The following is a 12841-nucleotide window of genomic DNA, read 5'->3' as shown; positions in this document are numbered from 1 at the left end:
AATTTAGTTTTTTTCTGTATGTACAAAAACAGAATTTCCAATAATAGACCTAAATTTATCAAATTGTCAGTATGTCACGTTTATTGCATAACCCCTACTCAGCATGATGAATTGAATTTTCAGTATAAAAAAACAAATGTCTTTTTCTAGACGATAAATACAGTAGTTAAATAAAAAGTTTCAGTACCAATGCACCAGTAAAGAAAATATTCTTCAAAATCCATGCACAAAATTAATCTGCAACATGATGAATAAAACAAACACAACAATACTATTCTAAAATATCAGATTACAATCTCAGTCCCAGTCGCTAGATTTACCTTGAAAAAAAACAACATTCTGCCATTGTATAGTTAAAATGGACAATGCTTGTGCCCACTCTCTTGCTCCCTCTCATGATATGTGACTCAGTTATGGTGACAATTAACTACTCATGATATGTGAATCAGTTATTGTGACAATTAACTACTCATGATACGTGACTCAGTTATTGTGACAATTAACTACTCATGATAAAAACAAATGCTGAAAAGACTGAGAACAGAGAAAGCGCCCTAAATTAAACTGGATTGCAGTGTGAGATTGTGCATGAGTGTTGGCATGTATTTCCAGTTCACTTGTCAGTAGGCATTAAATCTGATTAATATAAAATTAAATTTTGTAAGGCTACTATGCAGACAGCTGCAAGAGTACCTACTGCAAGACAACTGTTGGTCAGTGAGCTTTTAAGAAACTGATAATTATCATTCAACTAATCTATTGATATTAATTTTCCTAGAATAAAAAATAACACATATTCTGCGCCGTGTTCGCTACAATTATTAGACCCTAACGCATATTTACTGCAGGGTAGAAACTGGTAGAATGGGCTACTACCGTCTAGTGTTCATTTATATAATCGATAAGATGATTTCATGTCGTCAGAGATTTCGCCGTACTTTATTAATAAAACGTCAGACTATTGTGGTTACAGGTACTTCTGTACTTAACACCGCGTAAAGCTTACATGTTTACTTGCACTTCTTGCAGTTGTCGAAATGCTATGCAATCTTTATATAACTCATTCAGTACATACAGTAAAAAAAATCACAATACAGGGGTGAATTTTTGTAAATATTGTGTGGGGAGGGGGATATGTAAAGAAGTCTGTGAGAGGTCTGTGGAGCGAAGCTCCCAATGTGAGCCCAGCGAAGATCTGACAGCAACCGCTTTGGGGACATGTTGTGGTAACCTATATTATTACCATAATCGCTAATTTAATCAACCAATCAAATTGCATCTTATATCTTCGCGTTTCGAGACTTAGCAGTGTGGGTGTGGATGAATTGTATCTGATACGTGCAATGCGTTTGTGTGGAAGGCTACAAGTTGATATGGGCTAAGAGTTCCATATATAAAGTGATTATCCATCCTGAACGAAGAATGAGAGAAATAAGGTTGTTCATATCGTAAACCAAAGCTATACAACATGCTTGTATAGCATGTAGTCCAGAAATGCCGCCTTCACCGCAGTGTACGTCCTGAACGGGACATACCATTAGCATAACGTTTATTAAAGGCCCAGCATAAACGTCTTGTTTAATGCCTTCTCCCATGCTTGAAAATAAACCTCTTGTTTGATGCCTTCTCCAATGCCTGAAAAAACTCTCTCTTGGGAAAAAAATGCCAAGATGATATATATGGAACGCTCATTCCATCCCAAGATGTACACAATATTGAGAAGGAAATAATCGGATTTCTCTGCATTGATTATACGTCACATAATGAAGGAAGTTAGGTTGTTCATGTCCTGAAGCAAAAACCAAACCTACGGAATATATTTTGTAGTGCTGCTTACAGGAACGTCGCCATCTCTGCGGCTGATGTCCTGAACTCTTAGCAAGGCTTGCACTTGGGGCTTAATGTAAGTTGTGGAACTGGTAATCTACCCCCTATAGAAATGCAATCAATTTATAGAAATGACGTTTAAATGCAAATAAATTGTATGCTACTGGCCGAAATCATACGTGGCAATCACGGTTCGATAACTGCATCAATTCGAATGAATTCACTTGAATTCACACAATGTTGCATGCAACATATAAATCGTTTAGACTAAATTTGCCACTGAAATAAAAAGTGGATGGTTGAATTTAAATACAGAACAAATTCGATTCATGAAGGTCCAAGTTTGAAGCCTTAAGCAAAACTAAATGCTGGTTACATACGGGTAAAACGGTAGCCACCTAGCGAGTAGACATGTAATTGTATATATACACACACAGAAGGACGTTTTGTTGTCTTTCAGTGAGGGCTAGTTTCGGAGGAAGAAGAGAGAGATATCACTAATGTTAATGTGACCAGGTAATGTATTTGACAGACAAACGATACTGCTAAGATAAAACCACGTGAACACCGTACAATTTTCATGGAAAGCATTGTATCTCTATTCTGATAATTTGCTAACAGATTGATATATAATCCAGGTGTCACAACCTCACTCTGATCGTAACGATATCGCAAAGATGGAGTTTATCAAATTCAATTTTCATAAATCGATAAAAAGGATAAATGACAAAATATCTTTTTTTTTTCCACAGAATTCCGACTGTTAACGGCTAAATAATTTTTGCATCCATGTTCAGAATCCGATGTGATTTTAGTTAATATGACTACTGCATGAACTTCATCCACCACAATGACTACTGTGTGAACTACACAGTGCAATCAGAGGGAGGAGAAATGCGGGGGTTGATGAGAAGAAAAAGAAGGAACATTAAGTGACTAAGGTGGACGCAATAAGTCCTCTCGCACCGAAACCAAAAGAGAACTGCAGTCCTAACATAAGTTAAAGCAAATCTTTCTTGTACTGGAATTCTGGGTCGAACCTCCCCACTTAGTTGGCTACGTCCAGTTGCTCGTGTATCTCTCACAGTAAGTACGTGTCACTCAGCACTGCATAATAATAATAATAATAATAATAATAATAATAATAAAGTTCCTCATAATTAGCAATATATCCTTTAGAGAATATATTCACATTCAGGCTGTGTTTCCGGTATAAAATCGAATTCTGACGACTAAAACCGTGCTCCAGCAAACTGCTTGTTACGAGTATCAAGGACATTCAAAGTTTTCTCTTTAATGAATGTTTGGAAAGTCTAATTGATTGGCATTTGTATATGGCTGTGCTATATCCTTGTTAACCAGATTTACAACGAAGAATTTCTTTAGTTATAAATAAATGCAATCAAAATAGTCCGACTGCAAAATTCTTGTTAAGCTTGTACCTAGACTTAAAATATATGCAAGAATCACCAGGTTTTCGGTACAACAAAACGAAATGAAATCTAGTTTTACCTGTACATAAGTACATGTAATGCTTTCCTATAGAATGAAAATTAAATATAAATACCAAATCCACGAGCATTTCCATTACCTAAAATATACCATGAGTGTACGGTCTTAGAAATGCACGTACAGTTGCGACTGATATTTCATTTTATAGCATGATTGCAAAATTCACCAAATGACCGTGTCATGAAGTTTTCTTGCACATTTCGATACATTGTATAGGATTTTGTTAAGGACAGACTTTTAATTAAAGCAGCTTCAGTCAGTATTGTAACATCAATAGATCGCTTACATCACATCAAAAAAGATCGAATTATAATAATAAAAAATAAATAAAATAAAATAAAATAAAATAAAATAAAATAAAATTTTAAAAAGTAAATATTCTACCGTTTCAAGTTCAAACTTATGAATCCTGGATGAGCGAGGAGAACGGATGTTTCCATAACGCCCCTTTGTGTTTCGCTGTTGCATGTAATCTACCAGACTCAAACTGCCTGAGATTAGTCTCAGAACTGCCTTTATTTTATAAAAAACGAATATCCTAAAATAACTTTCCCAAACCAATGATATGACAGCAAAATACGAACCGTCAAATTAGTCTGTGTCGAACCATCATAAATAAATGTGTTTGAATTATATGGTCAAACACAAGCATGAGCGATACTGTATCTCAAAACATGTTTTGAACATTTCAGCTATGAATGGCATAAAATAAGCAGGACTTAAGGTCTCACTCTAAGAAATGAAAATTTTACTGATCAAAAATAATTTCAAAGACAAGAGTCACATGTACTCGATGACTTCATGGTAGTAGTATCATCTATACAGATGAAATATGTGAAAACGAAAAGGAATGGAATATTTTTACCATTTTACTCGATTGTTTACTCCTCAAGTTGACGCATGCTATTAGCTTCGTCTCACAACTCTGATTAAGAAAGGCACTGGAGAGTAGGTCATTCCCAGAATTCCCTTCCGTTCTGGAAGCGGCTCGCCCTCTACCGGAAGAAATTCGAACCTTTGAGTGAGTGTGGCAAGAAAGAGAAATAACTCCATACGAGCTACACCTTCACCGAGGCACACACGCCTTCCGATGGAGAACGGAATATGCTCCTTTGGCTTTGATATGTGACCATCTGCATCTAAATACCTTTCTGGTCGGAAAACGTCTGGATCTTTAAAGGTTGAAGAATCGTGGAGTACTGAATGAAGATTTATGAGGATTGTTGTTCCTACAGGAATACGGTATCCCCGAAACAGGATTTCTTTCGATACGGCGTGGGGTACTGCAAGGGGAACCACGGGATAGACCCTCAATGTTTCCAAGATGGTGGCCTCCAAGTATGAGAGATATTCTTTATCTTTTAATCTGGGCAATCTTTCTCTACCAACCACTTTATCTATCTCCTCGAAGCACTTCTTCTGAATCTCTGGAAAATGAATAAAATGTAGTAATATCCATCTTATACTCGTCGCCGTAGTTTCGCTCCCGGCAGCGAATAAATCTCCAATCGACATGCATAACTGCAAGTCAGTAAAAGTGGAAACTTCGCCCTCTTGTTCTCTTCTGCCAGCCTCGGAGATATAGAGGTCAATGAAGTCACGCGCAGACCCATCCTCGAAAATGGTTTTATGTTCTTGAATCATACTTTCAAACCACCTGTATGTTTGCTTTGAATTCTCCTTTAGACGCCTCATTTTTAAAGGATCTCCAGGCAAATAATCAAGTAGAGGAAAACAATTCACGAGAACACTTGCATTGCCAAGAAGTGTCATTGCCTGATCCACGTTATCCAAAAAATCTCTGAAATTGGCGTCTGTATGCTTGAATCTTTTACCAAATACTATCTGGGAGATAACATTGGCAACGCATGTATTTACTATGCCTTTAGTTTGGAAAGGATGGCCATTTTGTTCTTCGAAAAGTTTTACCAATTCTTGAGCTTCCTCAAGTATATTCTGTTCGAATGACGAGCGCCCAAATCCGAATTCCTGCAACGCATTCACAGCAAAACGTCGGTGCTCCTTCCACAATGCTCCAGAAGTGACTATTATTCCTCTCTTTTCGGTCAGCATCTCTGACACGAAGTTTCTTGGTCTGTCTGAAAAAAAGCGACCATTTTGAACAAGAGCTTCCTTAATGGCACTGTATCCATTGATTACGATAATCAGCTTCCTGCCCATATATAAACTATATATATCTCCATGTTCGATCCGAAGTTTCTGAAAATATTCAAGAACATCCTTGTTAACAAGCGAAAGAATATTACCAAATATCGGGAAAACGGGCTTTGGGAATGGCGGAATGCCAGTTGGTAATTTGGTTATGTAATAAACCAACAGAAAAACCAAGAAGAAAAGAAAAGCTGAAGCTACGTTGACACTGTATATTAACTCTTCAAACATGCTTTACGATTCTGGCTAGCTTATTGTATTGTCCTTTCCTATCACTTTTGAGAATGGAACCAAGTAACTGTTAGCTATTTCTCTACGTGACAACTGGTTCAGCGAACAGGTTTGAGTCCACGTCTTTTTCTGTTTATGTTGCACTGGGAACGATGTGCATGCCTTGTATAAATATATGAGAATATGCCACAATGTCTTTTCCAGTGCCAGTACATTTAGCATGTATTGGGGTCAATGTAAAACTCCTTAACATGTAGGCTATAGTATGTAGCTCTAAATAGATCCTCGCTGTTCATGCTATCTGGAGCGTGCGGACTTCTTTGTTTGGAAATACAATAATTACGAGACTCCAATACCCTAGTTCTCTTATTTTCTCCACACCCTATGATCCTTGCAGGTACTACGTAAATCTATACGTCACTCGTCATTCAGATCCGACTTTGGGGAGTAGAATTACAGACTTAGACGGACAAGAACTGATATTGTATTATAGTCAATTATAGTGATACACATACCTACTATTTGAGAGTTTTGTTTGGTTTGAAAATTTGAAGCAATGCGCGGTATTAATATAAATGTTCTAGCCCTTCAATAGAGTGTCATTAAAGTTATAAAGTCATTGTGCAGAATATTCAGCCTAAAATGAATTCATGGGAGAATGCTAGATCAATAATTTTTACCAATTATCAATTATTTCTCACAGTAATAAAGTTTGTTACCCTTTTTTAAATTTCTTTTGAACTCGATATTGGCAAACATGTACAGTTCACTAGTGCCCATTGCTCCAATCTATATTCTAAAGTGTTTGAAGGAACAAAAATATAACATTAGAAATATTACCGTTTTTAATTATCGTGCTTTGCATATATTTATATAAAGTTAATTCATTTTGCATGAATCACATGCTTATAATGCTGAAAAATGTATCCTATCAATGGTTCATCTAAATGATCACTGCATTTGGTTAGGAATGTAATGTGGTTAATAGATTATGAAATGATGTTTCCTACTGGAGTGTAAAAGAATGAGACCTTAATGTTTAAAATGGGTATATCAAAATTGGCTACAATGGGACATTAACATGGGGAATACAGGGCCGGCACTTTGGCGACAATGGGACTTTAACATTGGAATAAAGGGCCACTTTAGCGACAATGGGACCTTAAAGTTAAAAAAATGGGTATATAAAAATTGATAACAGTGGGACTTTAACATGGGCATACATGGCCACTTACGGACAATGGGACAATAAAGTTCAAATAGGAAGTTTGCACTTTGGGGTCAATGGAAATTGAACATGGATAACGTCATGGGGTTTATAGGGTGAAATGCATTTATAGCGACAAAGGTTCATAGGGACAAACATAGACATACAGAAACAAACAAGTACACGTGCAAACAAAGAAGACGGAAACATACAGAAAATAAGAGAGAGATGTTCCAAAGAAAGACTCACAGATAGAATAGAGACTCCAATAAGAAAAGTCTATTGTTTGGGTACAAAATATTTAAGTATATACATGGGTTCTCTGACCTGTGCTATGGTCTAAGGATTATCCATATAATATATAGTCATTTGGACATGAAACAAACCTATTTAGAAGTTATTCAGTTCTTGGATCTAGTAAGCTACTTTTTAAAATTAAAGTTCATGCCTTAAAAAACACCTCATATACAATGTATTTACATTTCATAAAAAATGACATTTTCTTTCACGCACCATTTTTAAGAAATAGCTAAAGCAAGAAAAAACTATCAGATAGGACAAAGTTCATGTTTCTCTCTGTATCCGTCACACACGTTGTTTAAAATCTGGCCAGCTACCACTTGTGTCCCAGTGTAGATTTTTTTCATCACGAACTCCCTTTCATTCGTCATTCTTCTGTTATGTTCATCGTGCTAGGTACATTTATCGGTAAGCAGATCAAGTGCAGTCATTGTCTTCTTCCCATGTAGGTACAACGTATGCAATATGAATAGTCACTTTTCCATCGGTGATGTCAAATTTTCCTCTCATCGTCTGCACGTCTTCAATTGCCCTCAAAAGTTTGGAAGAAGTTAATTCTGCAGGTGTACTAAACCTGAGACATACAGGAGAGTTCAAACTGTCGTGATACATAGATAGGCTCAAACAACCACGATCATTGACTTGGTACTGTCGTTTGAGCTCCTCTAACAGTGAGTCAAATAAGTCCGTAATGAAACCTGCTGATTCCTCGGGTGGAATGTCACACGCGGCGTCTTTAAATTGCACTGTGTAGGAGTAAGTTGTCGTCCTAAATTTTCTCAAAATCGCTATCTGAGTCATTTGGATGCTAAAATACTCCTTTAGGGCTACTGAATCCTTTCCGTTCTTGGACGCACTTTGCTGTGACGATATGGTGATGGTGAAAGAAGCCAGCGATGTTTGTTCCTTCTCTTTTTTCATCTGCGTAGAGTGATTCATCTTTTTCGGCGCTTGCTCTCGCAATGAAGTGTCGTTCCTGGAAGTCGAACCTTTTAATTCTGGTTGATATCAAAGTGTCCATAAGGTAAAGTCTTGTAGTCTGGAAGTTGCACTGATTGCACATAGTTTTCCATGGCGTTAGCAAATAAACAACTAAGACGTCGTAATTCGTTGGTGATGTGATCGTTACACACAGCATCGCACTCGAGTTTCTCATTGGACTTGAGCCTCTCATTCAATTCTTGCTGACTCGAAGTCATCTTAAGTGTTGGTGGCTATTGTCTTGGAACCAAATTGTTTTATACCAGTGTGTCCGTACGGTAAAGTGAAGTGGTTGGGAAGTCGCACTCGTTTCTAATACACGACTTGATGCACTTTTTACTAAGGTCGATTGATGATCTGGTGTTTGGCTCAACGTACAATCTTGTGAGCTTGGTAGGTGGTCACTTGGAAATCTTGATTCTTTCCAGACTGCAAGACTTCTTTCAAAACCCCAAAGTTCACCACCTGACTGGTGCGATAATTGAGAGTCAATTCTTTCACTTTACACTTAGAATCTTGTCGTTGGGGTGCTCGTCCGTCTAGGCTCCTAAACGGTCTCCTTCGACCTCAGGGTGTCGGTGACCCAAGCGATCGATTTAGATGCAACTGTCCGTGTCAAAATAAAGGACACGATCTCCTAATTGGTGTAACGCTTCGTACAATTTTAAGCGAGCATGGGCTGTCACGTAAGCCGCAATGATGACATTTCCAAATTCGTCGGCTTCTACAAAGTCCAATTCTTCTTCGTAATTGACCGGGATCAAGTCCTCACGAAGGACGTCCACGCGTTTCATGTATTTGGTTTTGTCGTGAATCTTCTGGAAGTAGCGGGAAGGTTCTGTCAAATACACCGTCTTGGATAAGCTCGGTCATTGTTCCATTTCGCCCTACAAGCAATTTAATCTTCATTAAACGTGGCAGTTTGCAAGTGTTACTTTCCTTTTGCATTATTGTCAATGGCTGCTTGCAAGTGCTACATTCATAATTCTAGTCATGAATGTGCTATTCTTCATTGACGCTAGCTGTAAATGTCTGCTTGCAAGTGCTTAGATCTACTTTTCTTCTGCGTCATTGTATTCTGTTTAGAAACTTGCCACATTACAACTGCATCATTCCAACTGCTGTTCCCATACAGATGTGGCCTTAAAACAATGTAAATACTAAATTTTATCAGTATCGTCTTTATTTTCCAACATGTGTCGCCATTTGGTGTCATGATGGCATACTAAAGATTAGCATGACATTATGAAAAAAGACGGCGCTCTAAATTTCTAAAGTGTTTCCTTCACCAGAAATAATTATTGCTCCCCACGGAGCTTTACAGCATTCATTTTATGTCGATAAATATTGTACTTCTTTTAGTTCCTTTTTTAAGGTGTACGTTAGCAACGAAGTTTTAATCCTTCTCTAAAACCACGTGCTTTCTCAGAGATCTAAGTGATTTACAGCACCTTACGAAAAGAAAGACGCATAAAATTACAGCAGTGTGGTCCATCTTCTTCAGCCCCAGTTTTGACGCACTTAAGTATTTACTTTCACCGTTTAAGAAATCTACTTCTTAGTGATATGTATCATTACATTTGGAAACATCAGTTACTTTTGCAAATTAAGGATCAGAAACGACGAATATATATTCCCTCTTAACACTTCTTAACGAGCTTTCATCAGACGAACCCTGGTTGTACCTATTGTATTGTACGTCACCCATTTTGACGCACCTCACAGACGTTCATCCTTTCCTATAATACTATTGTACATAAACTCAGACGAAAATAATATGCTTCATAGCAACATCAACAGCACATAAAAAAGTTTGTAGGTAAAATGACATTTAAAAGAATTTAATTCTTAAAGGTTTTCTTATTCTTATCACAATCTTCATTTTTTAAGATATTTTGTCACAAAAGCCGAAATAATCAAATTGTGGAAAATCAAGTTTGTTTCGTGATAACACTGTTTACTTGCGATTAGAAGTACTAGATTTAGTGTACAATTATTTTTCAATACTTAATTTGCATTTTTAATGTACATAACCTCCACCTCTAACCTTTGAATGTATTTATATATAACAACAGCCTTAAAACCGGTTTGCATCCTTTAAAATTTGTGTCTCTAAAACTGAAAATAATTAGAGACAAAGGACATTATGTTACAGGAGATTTTACTTTTATTTATTGTAATTCTTATCATTATCAAACCAATTAAAAATAATAAATTGATTCAAGAATTAAAAGATATAAACATAGCACCCTAAGGTTCTAATTATTCAGCTGCTCATTGTCACATTGTAATATAAACTTTAAAAGAATTTTTGAAATATGAATGTGGTGACTCATGATGCCGACTTTTTAAGTGTGGTGCTCTTTGCAATATAAAAGTAGTTTAGTGAATTATCTTTGATGAGAGAGAGAGAGAGAGAGAGAGAGAGAGAGCATCAAAACTACATATTTCATTAAGTTATTGTAATTGTATACATGTATCCTGGGTCGGAAAACGTGTTTTGGGGCATTCTTAGGATCTTTCCTTCAGCAAGTTATCAACATGAGAAAAAACTCTACTGTACTTGCTTGATGATTATACAGGATAGAATTTTATTGATCACTGTCTTTTTATTTGGTTTGATTGTGTTTAATTGCCTACATGTATCCTGGGTAGTTAGTGGTGTTTTGGGACAGTCTTTTGCTGTTTTGGGGTAACCATGGGGTCTTTCATTTGGTGATAATTACCAACATGATTACACAACGCAGGAATTTACTGATCAAGTCTTTTTAAGGTTTGATTCATTATAATTGTATACATATATCCTGGGTATTTGAGAGTGTTTGCTAGCAGTCTTGTGTTAGCCCTATGACTTTCAGGGTGATAGGCAGACAGATTAAACTGTTGGATGTCTAATTCATACATAAGTTGTTGGAAATGATCTAACATAAAATTGCTGTACAGATTTGGGGAGACAAACAACTGTTAAAAAACATTACCTAAACTATTAGAACAGTCTTTGCTTTAATATTTACCAAAGGAATAGCCTATATAAATCTTGAGGACGCACACATTATGGTCAACAAGTATTGGTTGCTTGATTTGGTATTAGGTACGGAACCGACAGTAAATTTTTATGCTAAATGGCTTGTGTAATGGTCAAATGCAGGAATAGGTTGCAGATGTGCCAAAGATATCTTCTGATTGGTATTTCCAACCATTTGACAAGTGTAACAAGATCTATGGTACTTATAAACATCAATTTTTTTTTTCGGCAAATAAAAATGATTGAGGATCTTGTGATAAGTCTCACTGACACCAACCTGACCAGCTAGACTATGAATTTCGTGTCTATACGACTTGGGAACAACAATTTCATTGCTTACTGACCACTCATCAACAGCAGGTACATCAAATGATCTCCACAAAGTAACAAACTGGTACTTGTTTAACTTCAAGACTAGACAATCCAGGTGTTTGTTCCTTATAAATGCCTACGTGAATGGTAATTGTTGTTTTAGACTAATTCATCTAACAATATTGTTTTTATGAAAGCCGGTTTCCATGAAATATTAATTTTTCTTCAATATTTCCATTCAAAAGCTAAACACAGGACTGTATATAGTTTTTAATTATTTATTTTGCTTTATTGCATAGTTGTTTTGTGCTGATATTTTTTGTGTCATGACAATATTAACTTATATTTTAAACAGGATAAAATAACGATAAGATCACAGACAAATGAAAATAAATATGGGGGTTGGAGGGGGTGGGGGGCGATAGATGCTACAACAGCCTGAGCTGTGAGCAGCCTTAAGAACTTTTAAAGTGTTTAAAAAATATGTGGGGGGGGGTACTCTTCTAACAGAAAACAATCACATCTGTAGAAGATACATGTAAAAATTTGTACTAATCTTTTTAACTACTACATTCATTTCATATCCAAATGTATCAGGGAAGTTTGGTAATGTATTGTAGCAGTAATAATAAAAACAAATTGAGCTGGTTACTGGTAGCGGTAGAAACATTATTTGTATTCAATATATTTTATTTTTATATTTGCTACCAAAGGAGACTGATGTTTTATCAGTGAAGTACCTTACACTCAATCATCTTATCTGTACTATATACAAATGTAGTTTCTAGTTTGATATCTGTGGAAATAAAGCATCTCATAATTGTATGGAAATGTTCTTTATGTTTAGATACAAAAAATATATTTCATACTGTTAGAATTAATTTCTTATATAGTAAAATAAGTTCGTATTTTTGTATGTGATGTGCTTGTTGCAAGTCATTTGCCTCCTGCTATTGAATTGGAATTTGAAATTTTAAATGAATTTGTCTTCTGAAATAATTAAAGATAATACTGGGAGCACCCCACCCCATCCCATCATAAGGTGGTCTACGAGACCTTTACGACGCATTTTTCTTTACCTGTCCACTAGCACTTTACAAACATTAAAACTAATACACAAGCAATCGTAACATGGGTGACTCGTGGAAATTTCAGTTTTATTGCGAAATACATCACATGCATAATTGGATGTAGTATTCTGTGAGAACTTTCCATTACGTTTTTGCAGAATGATTTTAGGAGGCTATATCACCAATTCACTCTAGTGATATTTT

The 12841-nt window shown here is 36.2% G+C and overlaps 1 pseudogene; it reads right to left on the bottom strand.

Moving 5' to 3' along the window:
* Positions 1-4066: 4066 nt before the first annotated feature.
* On the bottom strand, positions 4067-5864 carry LOC149794519 (cytochrome P450 2U1 pseudogene; annotated as a pseudogene).
* Positions 5865-12841: the final 6977 nt, after the last annotated feature.

Source organism: Sinohyriopsis cumingii, chromosome 8 (assembly GCF_028554795.1).
Source record: "Sinohyriopsis cumingii isolate HCF-2022 chromosome 8, ASM2855479v2, whole genome shotgun sequence".
NCBI classification, from domain to species: domain Eukaryota; kingdom Metazoa; phylum Mollusca; class Bivalvia; order Unionida; family Unionidae; genus Sinohyriopsis; species Sinohyriopsis cumingii.
This window is presented reverse-complemented; position numbering and strand designations above follow the sequence as displayed.